This window comes from Dama dama, chromosome 23 (assembly GCF_033118175.1).
Source record: "Dama dama isolate Ldn47 chromosome 23, ASM3311817v1, whole genome shotgun sequence".
Classification (NCBI taxonomy): Eukaryota; Metazoa; Chordata; class Mammalia; order Artiodactyla; family Cervidae; genus Dama; species Dama dama.
In genome coordinates this window covers 43,966,096-43,972,790 of record NC_083703.1, presented here as the reverse complement: position 1 = coordinate 43,972,790, position 6,695 = coordinate 43,966,096, and the positions used below count along the sequence as shown (strand labels likewise).

The 6,695-nt window shown below is 42.7% G+C and overlaps 1 pseudogene; it reads right to left on the bottom strand.

The window, feature by feature from the left end:
- Positions 1 to 342: 342 nt before the first annotated feature.
- On the bottom strand, positions 343 to 3,284 carry LOC133044261 (prostaglandin F synthase 1-like; annotated as a pseudogene).
- Between the last annotated feature and the right edge of the window lie 3,411 nt (positions 3,285 to 6,695).

Below are 6,695 nucleotides of genomic sequence, written 5' to 3'. Positions count from 1 at the left end.
GGGTTTTTATTTATTTATTTTTCCTCCCGGTTATGTTGCCCTCCGAGATTTGAAAACTTCCCCCAGATCCGCCGGTGAGAGGGTTTCCTGGTGTTTGGAAACTTCTCCTCTATTAAGACTCCCTTCCTGGACTGGATCTCTGTCCCTAACTCTTTTGCCTCTCTTTTTATCTTTTATATTTTGTCCTGCCTCCTTGCAAAGACAATGGGCTGCTTTTATGAGTGCCTGATGTCTTCTGCCAGCGTTCAGAAGTTGTTTTGTGGAGTTTGCTCAGCATTCAAATATTCTTTCAATGAATTTGTGGGGGAGAAAGTGGTCTCCCCATCCTATTCCTCTGCCATCTTAGGACTGCCCTCTCCTGATGCACATTCTAACACAAGATATAACATTGATGTGATCACACAAATTTCCAAACTTCTCAGACAGTGGATAATGAATAACATAGAGATCGACATAGTCCAGTTGAGGAGTTTTCAGTGATTTTTTTCAAGGCTGGTCTGACCAACTCTGGTCGAAGGAAATAGTAAAGAATGGAAATTTTATTAATAATTCTTAGTAAATTTTCATTTGATCTTACCGTGTGGCTTGTGATATTACTTCCTTGGCCAATGATGGTAATATGCCAATTCTTTCTTTTTTTTTTTTTTTTAATATGCCAATTCTTAAACACTGAACACCAAGGATTTCTAACCTTAAGAACTTACCAAGAAGCACAGTTCACCGATCAACTGTTCACCAAACAAATGATTCTATGTATAATAATTCCCTTGGCACATTCACCAGCACACATGTTCACACACACAGCACACAACACCTTTGAAGTGTAGAATATATCTTCTCTCTTCACAGTGCCATAATCGTGCTTCGAATGGCCTGGCCAATGTGCTCTTCATTTTCATACACACGAGCACAGTCAGTATAGCGAATTTGGTGACTTCCAAAGCTTCACTCTTAGGAACCTACATAAGCAAATAAGGTAGAAGCTGAATATCCACATGATTAAGAGGTTGCTAGCACAAGCTTTGATCTCCCAAAGAATCAACTTTTCTCCATGTATTTGATTAGATCTGTATGTGTGGTGCTGAACCCTGGACAGCTTACCTGAATGTTCCTGGTCAAATTTTAAATACACGCCCAGTAACCCTTACATCCCTAATGATCCATGGTTGATCACTGGCATCAGAAGACCCCAAGTCCACCTCCAGGTTCAGTGGACCCAAAGGACTCAGCATAAAGTTGTGGTCATGAATATGATTTATACTATAAGATAGTTGAAGCAAAATCAACAAAGGTATAAGGTACAAGGTAAAGACATTAAATTACAGGAGATAGTGAGAGACAGGGAGTCAGACCTGTTGCAATCGATAGCATCACAAAGAGTCGGACATGACTTAGTGACTGAATAAGAAACAATGACAAAAAGCATCAAGAAGCAAGGTGAAAACTTCTAAGACCACTGTCTACCAGTGAAGCTACGTGGAATACACCAAATATAAACTGTATCAATTCAAGGTGTACAAAGTGATGTTCTCATACAAGGATCCATTGTTGATGATCACCAAAATCAAGCTAGTTAGCAGATCCTTCATTTCACTTACCTTACTTAAGGGGTTTGTAAGAAGATGTCATATCTACTCTCTTAAAAATCTCAGGGTATCACCCATTATTTTTTAACTATTGTCATGGTGCTGTCCATCAGGTCACCAACTTATTCATCTTATCACTGAAGTTCTAGACTGCTGACCAATATTTTTCCATTTTTCACAGATTTATCTCCAGCTTCTGGTCTTCATTTCTCTACTCTCTGTTTCTGTAAGTTCCACTATTTTAGATTCCACCTACAAACAGACTCCTCTGGTGTTTCAGATGGTAAAGCGTCTACCTACAATATGGGAGACCCGGGTTAGATCCCTGGGTTGAGAAGATCTCCTGGAGAAGGAAATGGCAAACCACTCAAGTTTCTTGCCTGGAAAATTCCATGGACAGAGGAGCCTGGTAAGCTACAGTGCATGGGGTCCCAATGAGACAGACAAGACTGAGCGATTTCACTTTCACTTTTCACAAAGAGATCATGTAGTATTTGTCTTTTTATTTCTGGCTTACTTCACTTAGCTAAAGTTCTCTCGGTTCACCTGTGTGGTTTCAAATGGCAGGACTAACGTTTTAAATGCTGAGTGATATTCCATTTCATGTGTCAGAATCTTTTCCATTACAAGAAGTTAGATAATTGGTGTAACCACCCTCTGTTGGGTGCAGTCCTGGTCTTTCTTTAACACTCTGACATTCGGGGAATGTACTGAGGAATGGACCAGTGAGCTTCAGTACTAGCCTGGACATTTTACTCCCCACACCCTACTTTACACTAAAAAGTCCTGTCTTCTCTTTCCAAAATGCCTCTAAATATTTCCTTCTGTTTTCCAGATGAAAAAAGTGAGATGCAAAGTTTCAGGATCAGACCTTGTCACTACTACATTCTCTAAAGACAAAATGGACAGCAAACTTTCTTGCTTCAGGTCTAGAGACTTGTCCACTAGACCCATTTTTGTCCAAGAACTGAAAACTCCACTTTAACAAAAAAGACATTACAACACCCAAGGATACATTGCAAAACCTGGCCTGTAAGATGGTAGCTTATCCCCTCAAATGACACTATATTTTCCATTAGAAGAAGTTTCCAAGCAGCAACCAAAGTACAAGGCAAAACACAGCTGCAGTGTCTTGCCTGGCACCTACCAGTTACCCCATGGTAGAGAAGCAATTTTCTTCAATTAGTTCCTATTCACCTCATCCTTAGGACCTTCCCCCTCAAATACTTCTCTGGATCATGTCTTTTTGGAAGGAGGAGGAGTTCTGGAATAAAACGTACATAGAAACCCAGCCATCACAATCGCCCTCAAAGCAAAGCAGTTGACAGTCAGTGATCTTGACAGTCGAGTCTCACCTCTTCTGCCAAGCTGGGAAAGATACAGAAGCTGGAGGGGAACCCAGAGTAATCTACAGGTAAGCACAGCCTCAGACCCTGATGCAGAGTGAAGACTGGGTACTCTCTCCCCTTTCACAGGGCATGGTTCTAGCCTGGTTAGTGGAACCACGTGACCCTTCCAGAGTCACCCAGGAACTCAATGCTTGACAACCCAAGTCCCTTCTGCTCGTGTTACATCCACTACTATTTATACTTCAACCCCAAACCACCTCTGTTACCTCTTTAGCTACAGTGGTGCCAAATCCCATGATAGGAATGAGTGGCTGTCATTTAGCTTCAGTCTCTGGCCTCTAGGATCCATTGCTTTTTTCTAATCTGAATAAGCAGACTGATGTTTCCTTCTGCCTTCACAGGTTATAAATAGCAGGAAGTTAACACCCCAGCTGACTGTCCAATGTTAGCAGATACATTGGAGGAGGAGAAGGATTAAACCAGTGCCTATAGAGTAAGAAGAGAATTGAAGCCAGTTACATTTTTTTATCAGAAAAACTTAAGTTATATAAAGATGAAATGTGCCAAACAGTTATTGACCAAATGTTACACAGAAACCTCCACACACCAGTCATTTCACTTTTCTAATTATGAAGCCCACTTTTGATCAAACATCAATTGAATCAACTACTTCATAGTACAGAAAGACACATTAGTCACACAATTTAAAAGTGTTGATTATTAAGCATTTTCCAAAATGCAATCTCTTAATAGAGAATCAAAATGTGAAACAAATCATATTTGCCTTTTAAATTTTCCAGCAGCAAAATTATTTTGCTTTACACGCCTATGGTGGTAGAGGTATAGTCAGTAAGTCATGTCCGACTCTCTTACAACCCTGTGGACTGTATCCCACCAGGCTCCACAGTTCATGGAATTTCCTGGCTAGAATACTTGAGTCAGTTGCCATTTCCTATACAACAGTATCTTCCTGATACAGGGATCAAACCCAAGTCTCTTGTGTCACTTACATTGGCAGGCAAATTCTTACCACTGGTCCACCTGATAAGCCCTTACAGACCTGACTAGGGTGAAATTCTGAAAAGGATACCAAAACCAGACATGTTGGCAAAGTGCTTATTGGCATTAATCATTAGCAATTTGTGGATACCATGTGCAGGTTCAGACAGATGCTTCGGTGTTTATATCTTGTACTAAGTTACATAACTTTTTAGAGTACTCTTATAATGTAACTAATACATATTTTACACAGTTTGTTATAGTGCTAAATATTATTCATAAAATAAAAAACTATAAACAACTGAAATTGCAACAAATTTGGGAAGAGTAAGGGAAATCATGATGTACTGGTACAAGGGGATGTTGTGAAGGAAAATTCATTTTAATACATAGAATGATGTCAGCAAAATCGTGAGCTAGGAGTGAAGTCTCCCTTCAAAAGGGAAGTATGGAAAGAGAAAGCAGCTGAAAAATGTCATAGGAGTTCTGGGAAACAGTCAAAAATACATCTACAGCAACAAAGTGAACTCACGACTAGGAAAGATCCAGAACTGTGGAAGGACATTTCTGTGTGTTTTTATTCACACTCACCTCTCCCCTGACTTGAACAGAGCCATCTTGCTCTATAAAGGGCAGCAGCTCAGCACCCTGTTGTCTCCCTCAAAGCAGATTCATTGCAGAAATCCTTGAGTGCAATATTCTCCCCTATTTGGGGCTTGCCTAGAAACTGGCATCCATTTCACTTAACTCTGAGCTTGAACTGAAGAGCAGCTGGAGTGGCTCGTTACAGCTGCAAGGAGACTAGATATATATGGGACCAGTGCCAGGGACGAAGGGTGGAGACACACACAAGGCCATGTAAAACCCTGATATAACTGGGGTGTGGATTTGGGGAATAGTAAGGCATTCAAAAACAATCATAAATTTCCCAGAATCAGAAAGCCACTCATGCTCCCGGTATGTTGTTGACTTAGAAATTACCTGAGTTTCCCTTAGTTTCCTGTTGAGCTGAACCCAGGACCAGACACATGGCATGTCAGCTACTGAAGGACAATCAGGATGTGGTACAAGTCTGCAAACAGTGGGTGTGCTGTGCTTTTCCAAGTACCCTGTCATGAACACACAGAAGGAGAGATAGAGAATGCGTAGAATAAAGAAAGGTGAAACAAGAACGCTAAAAAAAAAAAAAAAAAAAAAAGACAGAGAGGAAAAAAGAGAAAAACATGAGCCATAAAACAGTTTTTATTACTGTTTAGTTGCTATGTCAGACCCCTCTATTGCAACCCAATGGACAATAGCCCCACAGGTTTTTCTGTCCATGGAATTCTGCAGACAAGAATACTGGAGTGGGCTGCCATTTCCTTTTCCAGTGGATCTTCCTGGACCTGAGATCCAACCCGCATCTACTGCTTTGGTAGGCAAATTCTTTACCACTGCCCTACCTGGGAAGCTTGATCCACGAAAGGAAGAAAAGAAATCGGCACTGACTCTTCCTGAACAATCACAGGAGCCACACTTAGTGGACAGGGAGTGTCTCAACTGTCCTGGGAGGAGCTCCAGGTGGGCAAGAGGACACTGAGCTCAGCTCCCCTAGGAGCACATCAGGGTCCCATCTCCTAATAACACACAACACCAGCAGGAAGCCCCCTCCACACCAAGACTGTAAAGAACCATCCCCACGGAGCTGGGTGGGAAGGGAAGAGAAGCTGGCAGATCAGGATTGAGCCCCTGGGAGGGCCCCAGACGAGGAGGGGAGGACAGGGGCTCAAAGGTCCTCCCTAGAGAGACCCGTGCACACCATGCACTGGGCACAGCAGCCCTGGAGCGACCCTGAGTGGTCTCGGCCCCACTGTTGCTGTGAACCCAGGGGGACTCGCAGGAGGCCCAGAAACCTGACTCCTCTCCTGAGACACATACCTGCTCCTGTTCCTGGAACAGGCTGAGGGGGTAACCAGACGCTGCCCAGGACTCGGTGGGTTTTACTGGGCAGCCCATGTGCCCCCCAGCACACAAATGACCCCTTAACACCACTGGATCCAGTTCACTCTCTATGGGGCAAGGGCCGCCCATGCTGGGCAGAGGGGGCAGTGGTGGGTAAAGAGCCAGCTCAGACCAGCAGGATGTCTGGATGGGGCAGGGTGGCCATCAGAGAGGGGCCAGAGGAGCAATGTCCTGGAAATACCCTTCTCCATTTCCCTCACAGTAAAGTCCTTTAAAAGCCTATGTGAAAAGGACCCCCCGCCCCACCAGCTCTCTGATTTGCCTTTAGCTCCTGTCTCCCCACCTCACTAAACTCCATCCACATCAGCAGACTTGCTGGCCCTTAAATGTTCCATGAACACTCTTCCTTCCTGGAATAAGCATTTTCTGTTCCAGAGAAATGCAGGGAGCCACTCTCTCTGTATTTCAAGGCTGTTTTGTACAAAGGAAAAGCTGTGTGGAATGAAGTGTAGTTGATGCTTCTGTCTAACAGAAGTACAGAAATGGGAGAGATTGTGCAGAATTATCTCAACAGACACTACCCATTTCTAACAGTTAAATTCTCCTGATTTCATTCACAGTCTCACTCTCCATGAGACTAACAACTCAAGATATTTCTCATTTCACTTATTGACTTTTGTTGATACGACAATGTCTTTCTAAAGAATGTCAATAAAGTTTTGCTGAATGACCACTGAATAAACTCAAAATATGTAAGGATTCATCAAAATGCTGAGCATGAGCAGACAAATAAGAAATTACATAAATGACTAAGATGTGC